At 42.6% G+C, this 22,921-nt stretch overlaps 1 protein-coding gene across 5 annotated transcripts in view; it reads left to right on the top strand.

Moving 5' to 3' along the window:
* Positions 1–22,921, top strand: part of npy2rl (neuropeptide Y receptor Y2, like) — a 174,967-nt gene that overhangs the window by 66,478 nt on the left and 85,568 nt on the right. Inside the window, exons 1-2 of one of the 5 annotated variants that reach the window (XM_033609786.2) lie at positions 10,578–13,918; positions 15,521–15,628. The exons of 2 other annotated variants lie outside the window; for them this stretch is intronic. The gene's annotated coding sequence lies outside the window, so the exon portion shown is untranslated. Of the gene's footprint in view, positions 1–10,577; positions 13,919–15,520; positions 15,629–22,921 lie in introns of those variants that run through there. 2 more of the 5 variants (XM_033609785.2, XM_033609788.2) reach the window with 2 other exon arrangements.

Genomic DNA, 22,921 nt, shown 5'->3' with positions numbered 1-22,921 from the left:
CAAGAAGTGGCCCCTCCCCCACCCTGCAGGGTTTATACTTTTTACTTGTTTCCTGATTAGGTTTTTATGGATGTAGTTTTGTAGCCTGACAGTTGGCATTTGTCTCATACTGTTGTTACGCAGCTGTTCTATGCTATCACTGTGATGAATGGCTCCACAAACAACATTTGACATTCAGAAATGAGACACCAATCCCGAGCGCAGGGGGAAAACTGAGTTCTAACATCTTACTGTATTTTCCACACAAACAAACGTCTGCATCCTCTGACTGAATGTTTGAGTGTGGAAGTGGAGCAGGACACAGTTCAGGAGCAGGTGCTGCAGTGTCATAGGCATTCTGCTGTGAAGACTCCTGCTGTCTAAGCAGAGCCACATTGATCATGTTTGACCTTGTGTGAAGGTTGTTAAAGTTCATATTTGAGTCATTCCTTATTGTGATGCACGACACCTCATGGAACTGACTTCACAAACTCACATGTTTAGTAGACTACAGATTCTCTGCAAGAAGCTCTCCTTATCCTCTATTCATACAGTCTTTTCAAGCGTTTTTCTGGTTTCGGGATGTAAATATAAAATTGGCTTGGCTTTACATTCATAATGACATATGATACAATAACACAAGAGTGTCTATAAGTGATGTGAGTAATTGGTTTTATGCATAAAGTGAAACCCCTACAGTTTGTGTTTAATAAGCACATCAGAAAATATTTAATCAAGAATGATTCTGACATTTCTCAACATTTTTGTTACTGTCAACAAATCCCAGCCCAGTTGCTACAAGAACATTTTGGCATTATACACTGATACATTTCAAATATGTTACATTTGTACGTTTCATAATTATCTTATCAACGTTTCTAAAGTGATGTAGTTGTTGAGTTGACATCGTCATCAGGAGTTGGAGAGGATGGTGTGTAGTGTGACACCAAAGCAAAACGGCTGCCAAGTTGCACAAGTTTTGCAACTGGGGGGGTGCATTTCTAGCACTATTTTTGCCGCCGAACGTGGGTATTTATTGTAACCTATCACTGCTTTTCCAGCAGCTTTTGTGCCGCCAAACAAGGGTGTTTTTTAGCGGCCCCTCGCTGTTGCAATCAGGGGCACATTTCTATTTGTGCCACTGAATGTGGATGTTTTTAGCAACTTATCACCACTTTTCCAGCGGCTTTTGTGCTGCCAAACAAGTGTTTTTTAGCAACCCATTGCCACTGTTGCGCCGCTGAACGTGGGTCATGTTAGCAACCTTCCATTGCTTCTCTAGCGGCTTATTAAGCAACCCATTGCCACTTTTGCGCTGCCTAACATGGGTGTTTTTTTAGCAACCTATCGTTGCTCTTCCAGCACTTTTTGTGCTACTGAACGTGAGCGTTTTTTAGCGAACTTTTATATATATCATATCAGCATTTGTAAAATGACGTAGTAAATGACCTTACTTTGTCATCAGGAGGTGGAGAAGATGGTGGATGGCAAGACAGCTGCCAAGCTGCATACGTGCTCAAGACTAACAAGCAAAAACACTGGATGATTTTTTGCAACTGAGTATTTTTTAGCGACCTAGTGCCACTTTTCCCGCGGCTTTTGTTGCGTAGCATGTGGGTGTTTTTAAGCATCCTGGTGCATGTTTTCCAGCAGCTCTTGTGCTGCAGAATGTGGGTGTATTTTAGCAACCATTGCCGCTTCTCCAGCTGCTTTTGTGCCGCCAAACAAGGGTGTTTTTTTTCACAACCTATTGCCGCTTTTGCATTGCCGAATGTGAGTGTTCTTAGCAACCTATCATCGCTTTTCCAGAAGATTTTGTGTCGCCAAACCTCAGGGTTTTTTTTAGCAGCCCATCACTGTTTTTCCGGTGGCTCTGGTGCCACTGAGCATGGGTGTTTTTTAGCAGCCTTTTATACGTATCATACTGGTGTTTCTGAGTGATGTATCACTGACTTTGTCATCAAGAGGTGGAAAGGATGGTGGATGGTGTGACACCTGCTGCCAAGCTGCAGATGTGTTCGAGACCAACAACAAAAAAACCCACTGGATGTTTTTTTGCAATCAGGGACACATTTCCAGCACTATTTGTGCCACTGAATGTGGGTGTTTTTAGCAACCTATCACTGCTTTTCCAGCAGCATTTGTGCTGCCAAACAAGTGTTTTTTAGCGACCCATTGCCACTGTTGCGCTGCCAAACATGGGTGTTTTTAGCAACCTATCATTGCTCTTCCAGCAGCTTTTGTGTCACAGAGCTTGGGTGTATTTTAGCGACCCATCGCCGCTTCTCCAGCACTTTTTGTGCTACTGAACGTGAGTGTTTTTTAGCGAACTTTTATATATATCATATCAGCATTTGTAAAATGACGTAGTAAATGACCTTACTTTGTCATCAGGAGGTGGAGAAGATGGTGGATGGCAAGACAGCTGCCAAGCTGCATACGTGCTCAAGACTAACAAGCAAAAACACTGGATGATTTTTTAGCGACCTAGTGCCACTTTTCCCGCGGCTTTTGTTGCGTAGCATGTGGGTGTTTTTAAGCATCCTGGTGCATGTTTTCCAGCAGCTCTTGTGCTGCAGAATGTGGGTGTATTTTAGCAACCATTGCCGCTTCTCCAGCTGCTTTTGTGCCGCTAAATGAGGTTATTTTTAGCGACCCGTTGCCACTCTTGTGCTGCTGAACGTGGTCTTTAGTGACCTTTCAAACGCATCATATCAACGTCTCTAAAATGACGTAGTAAATGAGCTGACATTGTCAGAAGGTGGAGGGGATGGGCGATGCTGTAACACCTGGGTGAGACACCTGTCAAACATTCACTGCAGACTGACACTGTTTGAGACCAACAGACAACAAAACCAGTTGTTTTTTAGCAGGACATTACTGCATTTCTGGGGGCAATTGTGGCACAAAAAACGTACTTTAATCCAAACCCTGACTTTTTCCAAACCATATCCAAGTGTTTTTTGTGCATACACATAACCATAGTGTTGTTTGAATGTAAAGAACTGTTAAGTGTCGGCATATCTGTTATATAATAACTTACTATGTTATGATATGACACTATATGTTACATACATATCAGTGGTCTGCAGAAATGCCAATATGTGTTCTGGTGATTAGGTTTCAAATCCCATCAAAATAACAAAACCAACAGTTTAGTCTCAGTATCTCAGCACTTCAGAATGTTTGTGTGTGGCTCTCAGCTCCATGCCCGCTGCTTGTCATTGAAGACATAAATATTTAATCAAAGCCCACAAATACATGGTATCATAAAAAAACAAACAAACAAACAATGTTAGGAATAAGTGCACTTTTTAGGGACTATGTTCAGTGATGGATTAATCTTCATTGGTGCTAGTGAGTAATCCTGAAAGCAGGACGGTGTGTGGGGCTCACAGGAGCTGTTGGCAACAAGAAAAACTGAGAATAACAGCAGACTCTTAATTACATGCTCAACAAGTGTGATGTATCATACCTCATAAATCATAAAGTTATACCAGGCCTCTGTGTAACACAGTAGAGATGTTTTAGATATTACACAAATAAAATTCAGTGTAACCGTGTTTTACTGTTCATATTGTTCTTCACAGGTCGGCCACATCTTTATATATAAAATGTTTGTGCTTGAAGTGTTGCTTCCTGCTGGGAGCGATGTGAGAGAGGGGTGTGTTAGTCACACTGTTGCCTCTGAAAACACACACAGACAATAACCTCGCAATGTCAGAAAAAATAAGCTTTTTCATTTCAAAGTGCTGTTAGTTGCTCAGACTCTTTTATTTCTCCTCCTCTCATTTCTCAGCGGGTCAGAGTTGACATTTCACAGCCAAACTGGACTCCCCGCTGCTGCTACTGCTGCTGTGTCTTAGACGATATTCACAGACCTGCTGGGATCTGACGAATACTTATGAAAGACTCAATTTTGCAGGGGGAAAAAGAGAACTTATTTTCTTGAGTTAAAGATGAATGTTTGTAGAAGAAATATTCTCAGTTTCTCATGACCTCACAGCTCTCATACGGATGAAGGTAAACTGAAAGACAACCAGATTAAAAGACTTAAAGCGTCGTCTGAGCAGCCGAGGCTCTAAGTCTTTACACGACAAAAACAAAATCATAAAACATCCTCTGTACGGTGGCCATTTTAGGACAATCTATGTCAGTATCGGGCTACAGATCAGGTGTGTCATCTTTTCGGCCATAATGTTGGGATTGTTGGTCGGTTAACTTGGGATATTTCTCGACCACAGTTCTCTTTACACATCCATGGTGAGGAGAGGAGTCGAGCTGCTACGGGTGCTGGTCTGTACAAGCAGAGAGTGAGTGGGGGAACAATGCAAAAGAAATGCATGTGAGGTGGTGCAGGGCGGCGCATGTAGGAGTGCCGACACACTTCTGGCCACAGCTGGTGTGGGGTTATACACTGAAAACAATAGGGACGTATTTTTGGATGTGTGGCGTTCACTGCTGATGTGTTTTGGCCTTAAATCCAACTTTATTGTTGCACCGTTCCAACAATAATACGTCACTTCAGTCAGGACTTGCATGAAACAGTAATGTAAGAGTAGAGTGCTGCAGGCATTAATCCTAAAACACGGAATTAAGCGTTCCTGTTCTTCAGGTTCACTTGCCTCAAAGTCAGTATGTTTATTTAAAGCAACTCTTACCTTTCTTGCATTTCACACAGCACTTAGAAAAAATTTGAACATCCACAACTCCACCTCCCTCCATTACGTCCTCATTATGTCTATGATAGACGTAGGCGTTGGCAAGGTAACGTTAGATACATGGAAGAGGAGAGCGAGTGCAACGTTACAGATGCAACCCCGGAGTTTTAAAACTCAACCGGAGTCAGTGATGACTGATGAGTTTTAGAATAAGGTTACAGTGCTAACGTTAGATAGTAGCGTTAACATTACTAGTGAGTGGAAACGCACAAGGAAGATAACGTTAAGGTTTCAGAGGCTACGCTACAGTAGGCTAACGTTAGCCATTAGCAACTGGCATGCAACAAAACATTTAAAAACAATTTTAGTGCAACATATAAAAAAGAACATATAGTGCAACAGTAAGATGAAAGGGTCGACATTTCACAGTCAAAAACTCCACATCCTGAGAGCAGAACTGGGAGATCCTCTTCACATCACAGCACCATGAATTGTTTGTGTAGCAGATGATGCTGCCGTCCTGTCCGCTCTGTGTAGTGTTACCCCGTTAGCTCAACACCAGAGTCTGATATGTTACATTCATCCATGTCTCAGTGAACACAAGGACGCAGCAGTCCCTCACTCCTCGGTGAGTGGATCTCCATAGTCAGATGTAATCCATTTTCATGTCCAGTGAGTGGACATTCGCCAGAGGGACACTGGGAACAGCTGGTTTGATGGGGTTAGCTCTTAGCCTAGCTAACCCCTCCGCACTTCCCCTGCTCCCGCGTCCTGTCACAGCACTGCCGGCGTCTCCCTGTCGGGACAGCTCCAGGCGAAACCACGGTCATCTCAGGGCTAGCTTGATATAGCAGGCCAAGCTTGCTACACATCCAGAGCTCTCTTGGTTGTAGCGTTAGATCTGTGCAGCGGTTTCTAATGTCTGTTAGAAACTGGCAACTGTATTGCACTGATGAATTTACTTATTGTTGCACCGTGTTTATACCGTGTAGATGCTGCGCGAGCAGTTTCATCAGTCGGAGGCCTCCACGTGGGGAAGACAGAAAGGACAGGAGAAAACTCCAACCAATCATTGTATTCACTTACATTTCAGTGTGCCATCAGCTTATTAATAGCATTTTAACCTAAACAAAGAGAAGTGTAGAATTTCCAGAAGGGTAAGTGTTGCTTTAAATGGGGTTTTGGTGACCCCAGACACCCCCCCTCCCCCACAAGAACAAGAGTAAAGAAATGACCTGTCAAGTGAAGTCTTGAGTGAAACTCGATTAAAAACCAGCGCGTGTCATTTATTATTTATATAATTTATTCTCTGTACAACACATGACAGAGAGACAGAGAGAGAGGTTTAATACCTGCATTTCATTCATCGCTGGAGCGACAAAATGAAATACTGTGATGTATTTTTCTCACTTAATGTGGTTCACCTCTACCCCGCTCACACATTCCTCCACATCTGCATTACAAACCGGGTCACATTTCCTCCCTGCTGTCCTTTGTGGTTACGATCACGTCCTGCACAGCCTTCAACATTCACTCCTCTACATACGTCAAATATGTCGCACACATTCTGCATTCCTCCGCCGTCACTCCCTTTTTTCTTTCACTCCTCCTGTGACCAATGGAAACTAAAAAACGTCCACATCAGCCAAGGTAATAATTTCTCTCTGAATATGACTCATAAAGAGAGAAATGTCAGCAGACGTAAGGAGTGCTGCTGTGACGTTTCCTGCTGGCTCTCCACAATTACCTGCACTCGTTTTTTACCTTCATCACAGCAAATTTGATCATGTGCGTCATCTGTCTGTCATGAAATCTTGTTATTAAAAATGGGGATGAGTGATGAAAGTCCCTTCAAATTTTGTCTCGATCACATTTCAGTTATTCCGTGAAAGTATACATATTTAGCTCAATTATTTTCAAGAGTAATTTGACCGGCAGGTTGAATAACAGCTGAAGATTTTGTTAAATTTAAAATGTAGTTATATAGAGATTTAAAGATGCTGGAAAATGTGGAGTTTGTCTTTGGGCGAACATCTGCTTTCTAACTGAGGGCAGAAATAGGTCATGCTGTGGCTGAATCTTAATGAGCAACATCTAGTTAAGAAGTTTACAACATTTTCAAGGCAAAGAAGTCCCAATATCGGGGATCTGGGGACCTTTGGCTCCGAAAGTCAATCAATAAATGTGAAAAGTACCAAAATTAATGCAAAGGCTGCCGGCCAAGAGCACCATCCCTCCTGAATAACAAAAGATTCACACTCTCATGGCGGCACTGCTGAGAGGCAGTGATGTTGTTGGCAGCTGTTGGTTAATAAAAAAAAGATCTGGTCTTAAAGTCAATGTCCTGCGGAGGTTATCAGGGGAGGAAGGAGACAGTGAAACAGCTGAAAGAGCCTCTGCTAAGGCCATCGAATGTTTGAGTCGTGCTAATGTTGAGTTGCAAAAGAGGAGGAACTGAATTCGGATAAGCCCCTTAACCCCACACAAGTGTTTTCAGGACTGTGTGTCTGTGTGTGATTAACATGTGTCTCAGTGTCCTGTTACAGCGGGTCAGATCACACCCTTACTGGTCTTATTGGTGGGTGGAGTTTTGTGGCCATATTAATTCCCACCAAAGCTCCGCCCACCTTCAACCTGGGCAGAATAGGAATTTCAGAAACACTGAAAACACCTTTTTGTCCCCAGAAGAGAGTTGAGTCCCCACAACTCAGTGTGTGACCAGAGTCCCCACAAAGCACGGCGCCTGTGAAACCACTCAAAACACTGGAAAGTGTGTTTGACTTGACATGTCTCGTAAAACATGTTAAAACAGATGATTTGCTGTAATGTTGACTGACAGAGCCGCTGGGAAGGAGGCACCACTCGCCACCGCCGTCGTTAGCACAGTGATTTACTGTCACTGAACACGACACACAATGCGAAACATGACACACAATGGGAGACGCACCACAGGGAGCTTTGTGGTGGAGGGAAGCTTCACGAACATCAAGCTAATCCTCAGTGTTTGTGACATGTCGACAGCAGCAGAGAGGCGGAAAAGCTCCGCTGCTCACAAGTGTGCAGCTTTTCTATGTTTTATATGTGTGCGAAAGGAGCTCACGTTGATTTTATGGCACAGATATCAGCTGTAGAAAACTGTGTAGGGCTTTTTTAGTCCCATATCAAAGTGTAGGCGGATCAACATCCATGTAAGCTGTTTTATGTTTGCCTACACACCAGAAAACAATATCAACTTCATGCCTCGTTATTTTGATGCAATAGATGTGTGTGTGTGTGTGTGTGTGTGTGTGTGTGTGTGTGTGTGTGTGTGTGTGCTGCTGGGAAGCTGCAGCAAGCTCAAAGTTTTCTATCAGATGTGATCAAACACAAAGAGAAGACAGGCAGCTACGGACCTTTCATTAAATTCAAAAAGAAGCATTTCCCTTAAAGGGTCGCAGCTACAGCAGAGTGTTAAAGGTAAATGACAGCTGCAGTGATGAGTGGGATGTTTGACAGTCTACATGAACCACCATGCAGTTATTTTATTATTTTAAATCTTACTTGTAAAGGAAAGTTGACTGAGTGGGTGTTTGGCAACACACTGCTCACTCACAGACACAGATTCAGTTACACACGTAACTCTGCTGCATCATTAAATAACTTTATATCAGTGTTATTTTGAATTTTACAGTCTTTCTCCACCCACGGTCTCAAATGTTTTGGATATAACTTACAAACTTATCCTCTGGAGCAGCCAGGCTCTCAGCTCTGTAAGGCTTCATGGCTACATGCTAACATCAGCACGCTAACCCAGTTAGCATCCCCAACATTCACCTCATCCACAACTTCCTCACCGACAGGCAACAGGTAGTACGGCTGGGCTCAACCACATCTCCTCCCCTCACCATCAACACCGGAGCACCACAGGGCTGCGTGCTAAGTCCTCTTCTGTTCCTCTACACACACGACAGCATCAGTCCATCACCCACCACAGAATACTTAAAATACTCCGACGACGCAGCCATCCTCGCCCTACTCACAGACAACAACTTCATCACTGACTACCACACCACAGTCACACACTCAGTGGTGTGAGGACAACTACCTGGACCTCAATGTCAACAAAACAAAAGAGCTGATAGTCAGTCCCCCTTCACCACAGCACCCATTGTCGTCCATAACCAAACAGTTGAAACAGTGGACAGTTTTAAATACCTCGGAGTAACATTAGACAACACTCTCACCTTTGATCAGCACATCATGGACATTCAGAAAAGAAGCCACCGAAGACTGTCAGTCATCTGCAAACTCAAAGGTCATTATGTTGCTCCACATCTACTACTGCTACTGTACCAGAGCATCATTCACGCAATTGACCTATGGCTAAGCCCCGCCCTCAAACGCAATGAGCCAATCACAGTGCGTATAGCCATTCCCATACACTGGGACATTCTCTGCCTGGACGTCCATTGAAATGCATTACAGAAAGTCAGTTTGTTCGGTTTTATGAGCTTTTTCTGAGATTTGAAGTTTAAAAATGGTCAAACGGTGTGCATGGGGTACATGCAACTCTGACACAAGGTATCCTGAGAGGCTGGGCGACCAGGTGTATTTTTTACACTTTAAACCACATCTCAACCGAGAAAAGTGTCTCCTTTGGATAAAGTTGTGTGGTAACGTTAGACCACAACATCAACTCAACGTGAATAAGATTAACAATGATGTCTACATCTGTTCTAAGGTAAGTCAACATTGTGTTTGAGGCAACATATTGTCACTTTGCTGGAAAGAAATATAAAGTTATCTTTAACATCTCTAGCTAACGTTAGCTAAAGTTAGCCTAACGTTATCTCCTAGCTGCGTTGTTCATCATGTCACCTTGTTTGCTGGGAGTTCATTAGCCTATTTTGTTCTAGTTTTGTACTTTGGTGATCGTACATCATTGTTAGCTGTTGTCCAAAGGGCTCTAGTTAAGCTAACGTTAACTTCTGGAGCTTAGCTTCATTAACTTATCTGTAATGGCAGAGATAACAAAGGTTGGCAAACGTTATGCTGAATGATTCAGTGTAAATACTGTAGCACCAAACTAACGGAGAGACACTCTTGGTAAAGATGGTAAAAAGGCCGTTATCCTTTTCTCATATTCTGAGCCAAAAACCTTAACTTCAGTGGCACTTTAACTTGTTGTCTTTGATGGTGATGGCAACCAGATGCGGTTCACAAGCGTACACTGTGACCTGTAAATTTTGGCTTGTAATTTAAGCTTTTCATCGACCTTCTCAACAATAAAATGATGAATATATCCCTCCAATGCGTAGTTTAGGCCCTTTTGGTTACTTCTCAATGACATCTGATCGTTATGTCTCAGTTGCCTCCTGTGAAATGCCGTGTACTGTGACACCTGCCATAGCGCCGGGCACTGAATGTTGATAGTTTGTCCAGGTGAGTGGAGGGGGCGTGGCTTAGCCATAGGTCAGTTCTGTTGTACTGTTCCACCTTCTTTTTCAACATACTCTCTGTCGAGAACCTGACCAAGGTTTCCAAATCAACCAACACTGCTGCAAAAATAACAGGTCTCCTCACACCCAACCTCACTGAACTCAACAATCGGGCCAATAGAAGAGGACTCCACACACCCACTCAATGAACATTTAGCCCCACTGCCCTCAGGGCGAAGGTACAGGACTCTGAGGTGCAGGAGGGCCCGCTTTGGAAGAAGCCTGATCCCCTCAGTTATCATGGCCCTTAACAGCAGACCCCACTGAGTGTGATGACTGTGTGTCACAGTGTTGTTCTTGCTGTGTCTATTTATTGTCTATCCATTGTTCCAAGTGTAATAACTGTTTGAGTGTCGCAGTGTTGTTCTTGCTGTGACTATCTATTGTTCAGTTTTATGGCTGGGTTGTCGGGACGTCGTACTCGTCACTGTTGTTGCTGTTGTTGTTATGCTGTGAGAAAGAATCTCCCTTTGGGGACAATAAAAAGTCAAATTCAATTCAATTGGCATCCGGACATCAATATGAAGTCAGAGAGATGTTAAAGTTTGGTTGGATTGAAAATCAGGTCGTCAATAATATAAATGTCTAGTGACGTCAGAACTTTACGTTGTGTGGGCATTATGACGTTTTGTAGACGTTGAATTGTGGTTACTCAACAACACAGCTTTAAAAACAATAAAATATCAACGTCACCTGTCGGCGGTGTTCTATGTCACATTATTGTTGGCATTAGACGTTGTCCTAACTTTGAATTTTGATCACATGATGTCACAACCTAAAGTTAATCACATATAAGTGGCCAGCTGGGAGCATACTTACAATAACAATTTATACATGCTGTTTTACATGTATTAAAGGACCACTCTGTAGGATTTAGGGGGATATATGCGGAAGTTGAGCATAATATAATTTGTCTGTTTTCTTTAGTGTATAATCACTTGAAAATAAGAATTGTTGTGTTCTCCTACCTGAGAATGAGACGTTTCAACAATCACCATCTTACACCGCCATGTTTCTACAACAGCCAAGAACAGACACATCAAGCACTGGCTCCAGATAGCCACGTTAGCATTTTCGCGTTTTTTGCGTCGGCCATCGCAGATAGCTGCCTCTTTGCAGTTAGCTGGGCAACAGATTTCTAACATGAAACAGCTTTATGTAGTGTTTTACCAGTTTGTACCAGGTGGAAGAGACCTCTGTGAAGAATTCAGCTCCCGGTAAAAACCTCCAGAAAGTTCAGATCTTGTGAATGATGTGAAACTCCTTTTTGCAGTGTTCAGTTTTAATCACCTGGTCCATTTTTTTGGAGAGACGTAAACAAAAACTTAAACTTTATTGTATATACTGCAGGAATTCTATCCGGGAGAAGTTTCTGCTGGTTTGCTAGATGCCACTAAATCCCCCGAAATCTTAAATAGTGTTCTTTTAACCTACTGGATGAATCAAATGTTGACCTGCTGGTAGAGCTAGAGGCAAAATTAAAGTGAAGATGACCCGACATGAATTCAGCCAGACGACCCAACATGACTCTGACCAAATTTGGGTAGGTGAGGAGAAGCAATTGTTCCCAGAACTGGTCGTCGGAATAACAGGAAACACGTGTTTTGGAAATCTTGTGTGTGTGTGCTGACTGATGCTGCTTGTTTATCAGAGAAAATATAAATTGCCATGATGCACCAGTTCTCTGGCTTTCTTCTGCAGTGTCCAATCCTGTGTTTTGAGTCTCCTTATTCCACAACAAAATCAGGAAATCACCAGAGTTTTTGGGATTCATCTTCGGAGCACTGTGGCTATCTGTGCCAAGTTTAATGGCAATCCATCCAGTAGTTCTTTCACTAGACGTTTCACTAAAAAGCAAAAACATCAACCTCACAGTGTCAGCAGAGAAAGAGCCAGGGGATTCATCCTTGGGGGACCATGAAGCGGTGGACTGCCTGACCTACATTTGGGCCACTAGCATGGCTAAAAAGTAGCTCCTAAAAGTCAGTGGTTTCCTCTCTCACATAAACCAGTGTAGATTCTCCTGTGATGGATTTTAATGTTGACAAGTTCTCATAGCAAAAACTACAACCGTCACAAACAACTGCGGCGAATAAATCACCTCTTTGTCCATCTCAGTCTATTTCACATGTGCTAAATTACAGTTATCTGCAGCTAGCTAGCATCTTTACAAAGTGCAATAGCATTGATAGCCCCTGAAGGCAAAGTTTGGACCTGAATCAACTGACGCTGTCTACACTGCTGCATATTTACATCCTTGTAAAGTTTTATGCACTAATATGAAAGACCAGATGTTAATGCAGCGTAACACACTCCGAACAACTGGAACACATTCAACCTGGGTGGAAAAAGGCAAAAGGTATTTTCAGACCGAACAGTTCTGGGGACTCCCTGAGAAGAGGTGCCCACTGAGGAGCTTCACAGAGAACGACACACTTTCTAGAGTTTTTTTTTTTTTTCTGTTTGCATTCACACTGCCAGTAGGGATGCTAAGCTATCTTTCAGTTTGTCAAGCTATGCAGATATGCACAGTAAAGTCCTTTTGTTTGGGTTTTTAATAATGTCAGTAGCCAGTGCTGCACTGGCTCATGCGTTCGACCAATCACTGTACCCGTTTATCACTTGTGGTTCCTCTTGTGTTGGAAAAGTAAGTCCCTAAAAATGGCCCTCTAAGAACTATAATTGTTTCTAGTACATGCGGTGCAGAGCCAGTTGGCATTTCCAGATCAGAGGAACCTTTTTAGAATTTTAAGAAACTGCCAAATTAGCTCTGTTCTTGAACAAGGTCCGTTCAGGACTCTTGGAACCTTGGTGCTACCTCATGAACCAGCTGTGTTTCCACCTGTTTTGAGGGGAGCCTTGTTATTAAGGATGCGTCATCTTCAGAGGGTGTTACATTGATTACTTGTGAACTGTTGTTCTGTAATTACAATATTTGTTTTTCCCCCCAAAAACAAACATGGACGAACTATTAATGAGGCGACTGCATGCCCTGGTTTTTCTGATGATTTCTCACTCATGTTCACCAACCTCTCTTTCCAACCTGTCATCACACTTCACTCTTCAGGTCAAAGAAAAATGGCTATTTTTTGATTCCACAGGAGAGCTAACTTTTTTTGGGTTCCAAACCAATTTATTTTTTGTTGAAATGCTATAAATGGTTCAAAATTAGGTGCGCACACTTGAATGGCACTGGTTCCGTGTTGGTGTAAAAGGGTTACCTTTTTCTTGTGTCTGCACCGTAATGACTAGGAACGGTATTAGTTCATAGAATGTTTTGAGGGACTTTTTTAGCTCCTAGAGGAACCATGAGTGGTGGAAGTGTCACAAGACGGAAGTCTGTTTTAGGGTTTTTATATGGCATGTTTTATCTTTTTTACTTGAGTTTTATTTAAGTTATGCTTTTATTCTGCCTTGTTTGCTGTGTTTTTATAGGTTTTTATTGCATACTTTCATTGTGAAGGACTTTTACTTTGACTTCCGGCCTAAGTGACAGACATTTTACCCAGATTAAGCGCACCTGTGCAGTTTTTAATTGATAGTTTTAGCATCAAATCAGCTGCAGCAGGCGGCGGACGACCAGTGGGCGACCAAGGAGAGGGCGGCTAGTGGAAGGAGGATTGCTTTTATGGAGAGATTGGCATCTGAGCACGAGGAACAATCACGGGCAGATGGACAAAGGGAGAAGGGCACCACACACAGGACTGGACCAGGATGGTGTGCAGAGAGGACGATTGAACGCCAGCCGAGTACAGGAGACCCTAGTGTTACGACGCGGACTACACAAACTCTGCCTGCGGTGTGAGTATCCCAGTTGCAAAGTAACACTCTGGGTGAAGCGAAGCTGAATGCAGGATAGTACTGTGTTTATTTGCTTGGATACTGGCAGCGTTCTCTATGTTTTCGGTGCCGGCCAGAGCCTGTGGGTAACCTCCAACGACGGCTGAACCTGCGGGTGAAGGTCCTGCCTCCGGAAAAAAAGCCCAGCATTTTTATTAATCTTAGCCCCTTGATTTTTAATCAGACTTTTAATCTCCCTTGTCTTTTATTATATTTTTCACACTGTTTTTAGCCCATTGTTTTAGACTGTCTGCGGGCCAACTTGGTGTTTTATATGTAACAAAGTTTTAACAGTAAAACTTTATTCACCATTTTCTGTGGTCAGTCTCCTTGGTCACTTGTCAGTGTTGCTCTCACCCTGATATATCAAACGTATCTGGCAATAATCTTTCAACCGTATAATCAAATCCACATACACACCACCAAACAGTTAAACCCAGCTCACATAAGTGAACAGTGACTGTTCGTATGCAGCCAGGGCAGCACATGCAACCACCATTTTTAAAAATCAGTCAGCCTTGTAAACAACAAAAAACACGAAACGCAAAACAGCTCATAACGACAAAAATAGAGGTAAGCACCAACTACTGGATTGAAGCTCTACGAGCATATGTGCAACGGGGGAAATAGAACGTGTTTTTCACTCGTCCAAGTGAAAGCGATGGTGCTGTACCGACGGCGAACCAGCTTACAATATGGTGCTTCGCCGCTTCTATTGGCAGCGCCAGTGCAAACAGTAAAAAGCCCTTGAATGTATGGAGTTCTTGGAGGAGCTCCCCAGTGGGCAGTTCCTCTCATGGAGTTACCAGCACTGTGGGTTTGCAGACACCTAATACAAAGCTTGATTGGATGGCTGCAGGAGCTCAATACGTCCTGCTGCAATGCTCAATGCCATCAAGTAGTCCTTACACAAAGATGTTGACAGTGGACTCCTGTGAGGCGCTGAGAAGAGATGTTGTTGTCATCATCTGCTCAGCAGGGACGACCGGAGGCAGCAGCGGGATGTAGGCGATCTCAGGCTCCAGCTCACTCTCATGGCAGCCGAACATCACGTCAAAGTGTCTGAAGTGATCCCACCACTGCTGCCGCCTAATCTTGGGCAGCTCTTTGCAAGCTGTCACAGGGAGCTGGCTGCGTAACACGAGGCACTTGAAGCAGCACTCGGGAGGGTCTGTTGAGGCTTGACTCATGAGGGTCTTGAAGTGGTGACTCCATCCTTGGAGGAAGCTGCTCAGTGTGCAATTTGCCACTACAGAAAAGAACATGATAACTGATGGCGGGCAATGCGTCACCTGATATACTGTGCATTCTGCAAACTCCAGTTGGTCTGTCAATATTTAAATGTTGTGTGGCGGTACTGTGCAGTAGCGAGGACGAACTGTGTGATTATTTCTAGAAAACATAGAGCTCTCTGCTGATGTATGTTCAGCTTTATGGAAATGGAAGCGGCCTGTAGACCATCTGCTTCACACACATCATTATAATGGCAACTCTACTGCTGACAAGCATTATGTTTGATACTGTTCACAGCTCTCACACATCCTCCTCTGCTTCTCCTCACAGACAGAAAAGCATCCCGCACAACCGAGGAAGAGTGCACGCACTCAACAAAACAGCTCCTGGATGAATGACACTTGTTTGTGAAATAACATTCCTCTTATCAGCCTGGAAGTAAGTGTTGCAACCCAACTCACTGGAAATGTTCTCCATTTTCTCCATAAAAAAATTTCGTCTTTTGTTAAGGCAGCTCAGGGGAAACGATATTCACAACAATATACATCATGTAAACAGCTTTCACTGAGACAGCTGTCAGCGCACGACACTTAGACTCGCCAATAAATAATGAAAGCAGGCAAATATCACCAGCAATTAGCGAGACTATGAGGAAGTAAACCCTTACGCAGCAAAGGAATTCCACTGCTTTGTCTGATCGTCTGGTTTTCTGGTTATGATGCAAAGCTTCTATCTCCAAACAAACTGTGGTGTCATTTGTTGTGGTGAAAGGGTTAGGGGGCTTATGCTCTGGGTTGCTCCATCGTGGTCCCAATGCAAGAGTCTAACTCAGATTTTACTTTAACCCAACTTCAAAAAAGTATGTTTGTTACACAGCGTAAGGTGGCGTAAATATGTGATATGAGTGATGTCAGTGGGTGGCGACCACCATAACATTATGATTAAACAACACTGACATTTGGATTCAAACAGGACACCAGTCTTGTTTTGTTTTGACCTTTTCTCACAGCTAATATCACGGCAGTTGCTCTCAGCCTCAAGTATTGCCAAGCATGACCTTACCTTGGAAGTAGTTGCCTGTTGCGTCTCATAAAGACACATAAGGGTGCCTTTGGTGTTGATATCATACACCAAGGAGCGTAATAAAGCATTGGAGTTTGACGACCTGGGAGTGAGGAAGGGCTGGTTATTGCCAAAAGAGTTTTGCATAGTGTTTTGTGAGGTCACGGTGATCTTTGACCACCAAAATCGTTGAGTCCAGGTGGATGTTTGTGCCAAATTTGAGGATTTTCCCTCATAGCGTTCTTGAGATAACATGTTCACGAGAATAGGATGGATGGAAATCCTGTAAACATCTACCTCTGCCTACAGCTGTTGCCGGCACAGACTTGAGGCTCATTTATACTTCTTTTACGAAAGGAAATGTCCGTTTCAAATGTCGTAAACATCACTGCCCTCATACTTCCATATGTCCTCTGGTGGGCATAAATACAGCCAATAATGGCACTAGAGGGTAGAGTCAAAACTTACACATAACAACAAACAAGGTGACGCTGGAGGAGGTCGTAATATTGTACCTTCAAATAGAGGCAGCGTTTAACGCCGTTGGTGTGTGCGGCCATTATTTCCATCCCTACATGTGGATGATGAATTCTTTTTACTTTTACCAATTCATTCTGTTCCGCCCTTATTTAAATTTCATCATCTCCTATGGTCGTATCTTGCTTGAAATACACCGCACTGCTGCCACGATCTCTAGTGGTCCTGCTCTGATTCGTCTGTATCCGTAAGCTTTCAGAAAACATGCACAAATATGGATGAATAAACATAGAGTACGTATCTAAGGTTGAGCATAAATGAGCCCGTACATTCTACGACTTGACGAAATGTGAATATTGCTCCGTGTCATCTGATGTTTGTTTTTATCTTTTTTCTGTTATGTAACTTTGTACAATTTTCACTAGAATTTTCTAATGCATTCAGGTCAAAGCACAGCTGAGGCTGACCGAGTTCAGCTTTGATGAATGTTGATTCAGGTCTGTTGATTCATGTCTCAGCAGCAAATGCAAATACTCAACCAGAGTATCAGATCTAAACTGTGCAGAAGTTCAGAAGTGCAAGACATCACATTTTACTTTCTATCCAGTGTTTTGTGCACAGGATGCCCTCACTTCCACTTCTCCAGTTGACTTCTCGCTCTCCCAGCTGAGTGGGAGGAAGGACTCAACACCTCACTGCCTGCAGGCGTAAAGTTGTATATTGTAGCTGTTGTAAAGAAAAGTCTTTTGCTTTTTCTCTGTCTTCCCTCTCAGGCAGCTGTCATCATCTGTAGTGCGACTTCACTGTGTTTTAATCCCAGAATGTGTGACTGGCAGGCTCATTACAGCGAGGCTTCAAACGCTGACGAGGAAAATAATCGGCTGCGCTGCCGTGGTGACAAATATAGACCAAGAGCACATTACAAAGTTTTCAACAGCGCTACCGGAGAGGTTTTCTGTGTGTGACTATTAAAATGTGTGTGTGTAGACAGAGATAGAGAGAGTGTGTGTGAGAGAGTAAGAGGGTGTTAGCCTGTGTGAGTGTTTGCAAGGCAGAGTTTTATGACAACCGTGGGAATTGAAATTCCCTCAGACTGACTGATGGATATTAAGGCATTCAAAAACTCTCAGTTTGATAGGAAGTAAGACCCAGTATGACCTAAATTATAAAGGCAAGAGTGTGTGTGTGTGTGTGTGTGTGTGTGTGTGTGTGTGTTGGGGAGATGAAGCCTGACGTCTGCTATTCACACTCTGCTGGTGGTCCTGACAAGTGTAATCTGTCTTCTGTCTGGACGCTCTGCAGCAGGACGGATCCAGGCCACCGTAAAGTCCTGCAACTTTCTGCAACATCAGGAACACCAAAGTTACACCACAGTTGCATTTGTGTACTTCTTTTTTTTTCCCAAAATCCCAAAGTGCGTTTTGAAAATGATCAAATATACTTAAAACTACTAGAGAACTGATTGTGAAAGACACACAGGATCATTAAATTAATTTCAAGGAGGCTATCTTTTCAAATCCCACAGAAGGACTGTTCCACCGTCAACAATCCTTTTGGTTCTAGCAAGGTCTAAGTCCTTACTAACAGAATTTAAAGGTTGCATGTGTGTTTCCTCAACAGCTAACACCTGGGCACTCGCTAGACTATTCCAATGTCAAGGATCCTTTCATAACAAGGATCCTAACAAGATCCGAGTCCATCATTTACAGGATTTTCAAAGATGCATGTGTGTTTCCTCAGCAGGCATGATGTACCAACAATTCTTTGCACACAATTTGCGGGAATTGAAAGCAGGGCCTCTTCAACAGCGAACACCTGGGCACTCGCTACCCTGTTACAATGTGTGTTCACCGAATGCTTGGAAGGAGTCTTGCCCAGCCCCCCTTAGGACCCCAGTTGGAAGGACCTGACCTACCAGGGAAGCATCCTTGACTTTGAGAAGCCCTCTGCACCATCGACTCCAGCCAAAGCACCATTCCAATGACAAGTATCCCTTTGAATTCACCTGAGAACAGAGGCCTTACTTCGGAGAATTTTCAAGGATGCATGTGTGTTTCCTCAGCAGGCATGAAGTACCGACAATTCTTTTTGCATGATTTGCCAGAATTGAAGGTGGCGTGTGTGTTCGGCAAATGCTAGGAAGGACTCTTGCCTAGCCTTTGTCGGACCCAAGTTGGAAGGACCCGCCCTACCACCCGTCCTTCTCAAAGTCAAGGAAGTATTCTTAAATGACTGGATTTCAAGGAGGCTACATCATCCAATCCCCACAAAGGACTGTTCCAATGTCAACGATCCTTTGAGTCCGACAGAGAACAGGATCTGTCTTTTAGGGGATTTTTCAAGAATGCACGTATGTTTCCTCAGCGGGCTTGGAGTACCCTCAATTCATTGTGCATGATTTGCCAGAGTTGAAGCCAGGGCCTCTTTAATGACGCACACATGGGCACTTACTAGACTCTTCCAATTTGTGTTCACCAAATGATAGGAAGGAGTCTTGCCCAGACTCTGTAGGACCCGTGTTGGAAGGACCTGTCGTACCAAGGAAGCACATAATGCTTCTTAGAGTCAAGAAAGGATCCTGAAATGGCTGAATTTCAAGGAGGCTATGTCATCCAACCCCCACAAAGGACTGTTCCAATGTTAACAATCCTTTGATTTCTACCAAAGACTGAGTCCTTCCTTGAGAGAATTTTCAAGGATGCATTTCTGTATCCTCAGCAGGCATTACGTGTCCACAATTCTTTGCACACAGTTTGCCAGAATTGAAGGCGGGGCCTTGTCACACCTGGACACTCACCGAATGCCAGGAAGGAGTCTTGTCTAGCTTCTGTAAGGTGCGCGCTGGAAGGACCCGTCCAACCAAGGAAGTATCCTTGACTTTGAGTTGCACCAACAGAGTTCGTTCCCATCGAAATAAGTTAAAACGAGCCATCTGGCATTATACTCTTTTATCTTAATTTCATTATAACTGTACTTTATTTAACTCCAGTATTACAGTATTTCATTAGAATTTTATTTAACACTACTTCATTAAACTTTATCAAAGCAGTACTTTACTTGTGAGGAGTATAAAACAACAGCAAGAAGGTGCATGGATGTATAAAGAGAGCCTCTAAACCCCTAACCTCCATAGTCTGAGCTAAGACAGCAAACTTCATTAATCCTTTCAACCTTGACAAGAGTAGCACATACCAGATCCACTCTGTCCATTCTTACCGTGGATGTATAAAGAGACCTGGATAATGCGTTGGAGGCAGATACCCGTCCATTCTTATGAAAGTTGCTCAGAGGTGCATGAGGCCAAAAAGGCTGATTTCTGGGGTATGAAAATACCCTATATCTCCCAAACTGTGGGGCCCATAGAGCAGGAGCACTAGAAACACAGAGCGGCCGCTGAGTGGTCAACTTCCCCCAGCTGAACCGCTTACTTCTTAGTACTTTCGAAATGCTATTGGATTGAATAGATCAAATCTTGATAGTCAAATGAGTCTTTTTGAGGGGCTTGTCACGCTCAAAAAAATGTATCCAGAGATTTACAAACGTCTCTTTCACAATATAAGTCTATGTGGAAAAAGGCTTTATGGGCCCAGTGGCATCACATGACGGCCATGGACGGTGTAATTCCACTTTTGGCCACCATGTAAAATTGTCTTCAAAGCCTGGCGCTGTTTGTGCAGGCTTGGTTCTAACCTCTCACAATAAGAGCCCAAATATGTACACTGCATAACTGTTTCTCATAGGGAAGTCAAGTTCATTCATTCACAACATTTTGCTTAAAGGAAACTAGATAAAATTGTTATGAAACAGCTTAGCTCAGACAGACAGAGAGAGAGACAGACAGACACTTGAAAAAGTGTTGCAGCTGTTGCAAATTGGCATCGCTCCTGGCATGAGAAATGTTGGTGCGAAATATTTCCAGCATTGTCATGTTTTTTATATGTCACCGGTGTGTAAAGGCCTTTCGTCTTAGACTATTATAGTGACTGTCTTCAACATACACAAGACAAAGAAGCTACTGTGGTTCAATGTTAAAATCATATTGTGACTAAATACAAGCACTTTGAGACATTTATAAATGAAGACCGGGCTTTGGAGACATCATATATATATGAAAACAGCAGAGCAGAATAATACGTTTTCCCTGAGCTGCGAATTAAATGGTCCATTAGATATTAGAGGTAACTGTGTGTGTGTGTGTGTGTGTGTGTGTGTGTGTGTGTGTGTGCACAGCCCCATGATTAATTAAACACAGTGGCTGAGCTCATCTCACTAACCACCGAGAGGATAGTGCTCTTTAATAGGCCTTTTAATGAGGTCAACTCACAAGCTGTTAAATAATCTATTACAGAACAATGTATGTGAACGATGTCCTGCTCCGACATGTTGGATGTGTGACAGGGACAGACTGAGATTACCTTCTCCTCGATGTAAACAGACGATGTGTGTCTGTGCAGAGGTGGAAGAATGACTCAGAACTTTCACTTTAGTAAAAGTAGCAATAATAACAACAGTGTAGAAATACTCTGTTGCAAATAGGGCTGGCACAGTATCAGATATTCACTGTGCTTATTGTTGGCAGAATAGTTCACAATAACGATATTATCACTATAGATATGTTGATATTCCTAAATATTGTAAAACGTGGGGATACTATTTGTTGGAAATCTATAACAATACTATGTGTCACATGGGGACACCAAAATGTTGTGATCTAGGTACCAGTTCTGTGTTTTACACAGCGGCACCATTTGTTGGGACTTAAGCCTTAACGCGGGCCTGACCTCGTAATAGATCTCTAATTCTGAAAATCTGAAATGATTAATAATCACTGATAATAATTAATAATTATGTTAAATAATGTGACTTAATTTACATTAAATCAGGAAATCAGGACAAAGACAAGAGACGAGAAGCGGGAACTTTGAGTTGCCTGTGTGGGTGTAGCTCTGTTGGAAGCAAATTTGTAAATGAGTCTATGTGAATGTGATTTGTGTAGCAAACGGTCTGGATTAGTGCAGATGATGTTTAGTTGCATGCAAGACGTTGTTTGTGAACAGCATTAGCAATCTAACATCACTTAGCTTGGTGAAGCCAACTAACCAATGACCTAACTGCAAACAATCACAACAATAACTCAGCCTGTACAGCTGTGATAAGCTATGCCCAGTTGTTACATTACCAATCCTTGAATGGATGGAAGAAAGAGTCGTTTGGTGGTGTGCTGCTTTTGTTAGCCGGCAGAGGAAGGCTGGAAAGAGCTGTGGTTCCAGATGCAGTCTCTGTTGTGTCCTTGTTCCAATGGTGCTGATCCGAGGAAGCCAGTCGCTCGGGGTCCTTGCAGAGTTAGACGCAGGGGTGCTAACTCGACTTGGTTCTCCTTGTTGCTGGAAGGTTAGTTGCAAACCTTGTGTTTGGCACACTAACATCTCTGGTTCCAGGTTTTTCTCCTGTTGTAGGCGAGGGCATGACGTGGTCCAGGAGAAAAAGAGCAGAAGTCTGTAGAGCAGTACTTTATTTAACTTTATTGTAACAGAACATTATTTAACTTTGTTTTGACAGTAATTTATTTTAATTTATGACAATAGTATTTTAATTAGATTTATTATAACAGTACTTTCTTTTACATTATTACAACAGTACTTTAACCCTTTAAAACCTGAGCAAATTGGCTTGGGTTTTTTCAAAAACATGGGCCGAAAGCAATGAGCAACAAAAGAAGGAATTACCCAAAAAATTTGCAAGAAATAAGAAAAAAAAAAAATAAAAAAAAAATACAAATACAAATAAGAAGATTACTTTAAGAAAAAACATGTCCTGGGAAAAAAAAAGTAATTTGTGGGACATTTCTTTACAAGTTGCTCACTGACTTTTTCCCCCATGTTTCTGAAAGACATTGCACCAACACAGGGTTCTAAGGTTTAAATAACTTTATTATAACAACACTTCATTTCAATGTATAATAATAGCACTTTATTTAATTTTATTGTGACAGTACTTTATTTTACTTTATATGACAATAGCTTCTTTATTTAACTTTAATGTAACTGTAGTTTGTTTAATAATTTTGTTTATTGGTAGTCTGCAGTAGTTTAGAGGAGATTTCAAAATATCAAGATATATATTGTATATTGTGATATAGCCTTAAAAGATTGCGATATGTTGCAGGCATTATTGCTCCGCCCTACTTTATAT

This window comes from Epinephelus lanceolatus, chromosome 22 (assembly GCF_041903045.1).
Source record: "Epinephelus lanceolatus isolate andai-2023 chromosome 22, ASM4190304v1, whole genome shotgun sequence".
Lineage (NCBI taxonomy): Eukaryota > Metazoa > Chordata > Actinopteri > Perciformes > Serranidae > Epinephelus > Epinephelus lanceolatus.
Note: the sequence above shows the minus strand (reverse complement) of the source record. Positions and strands in the feature narration are given on the sequence as shown.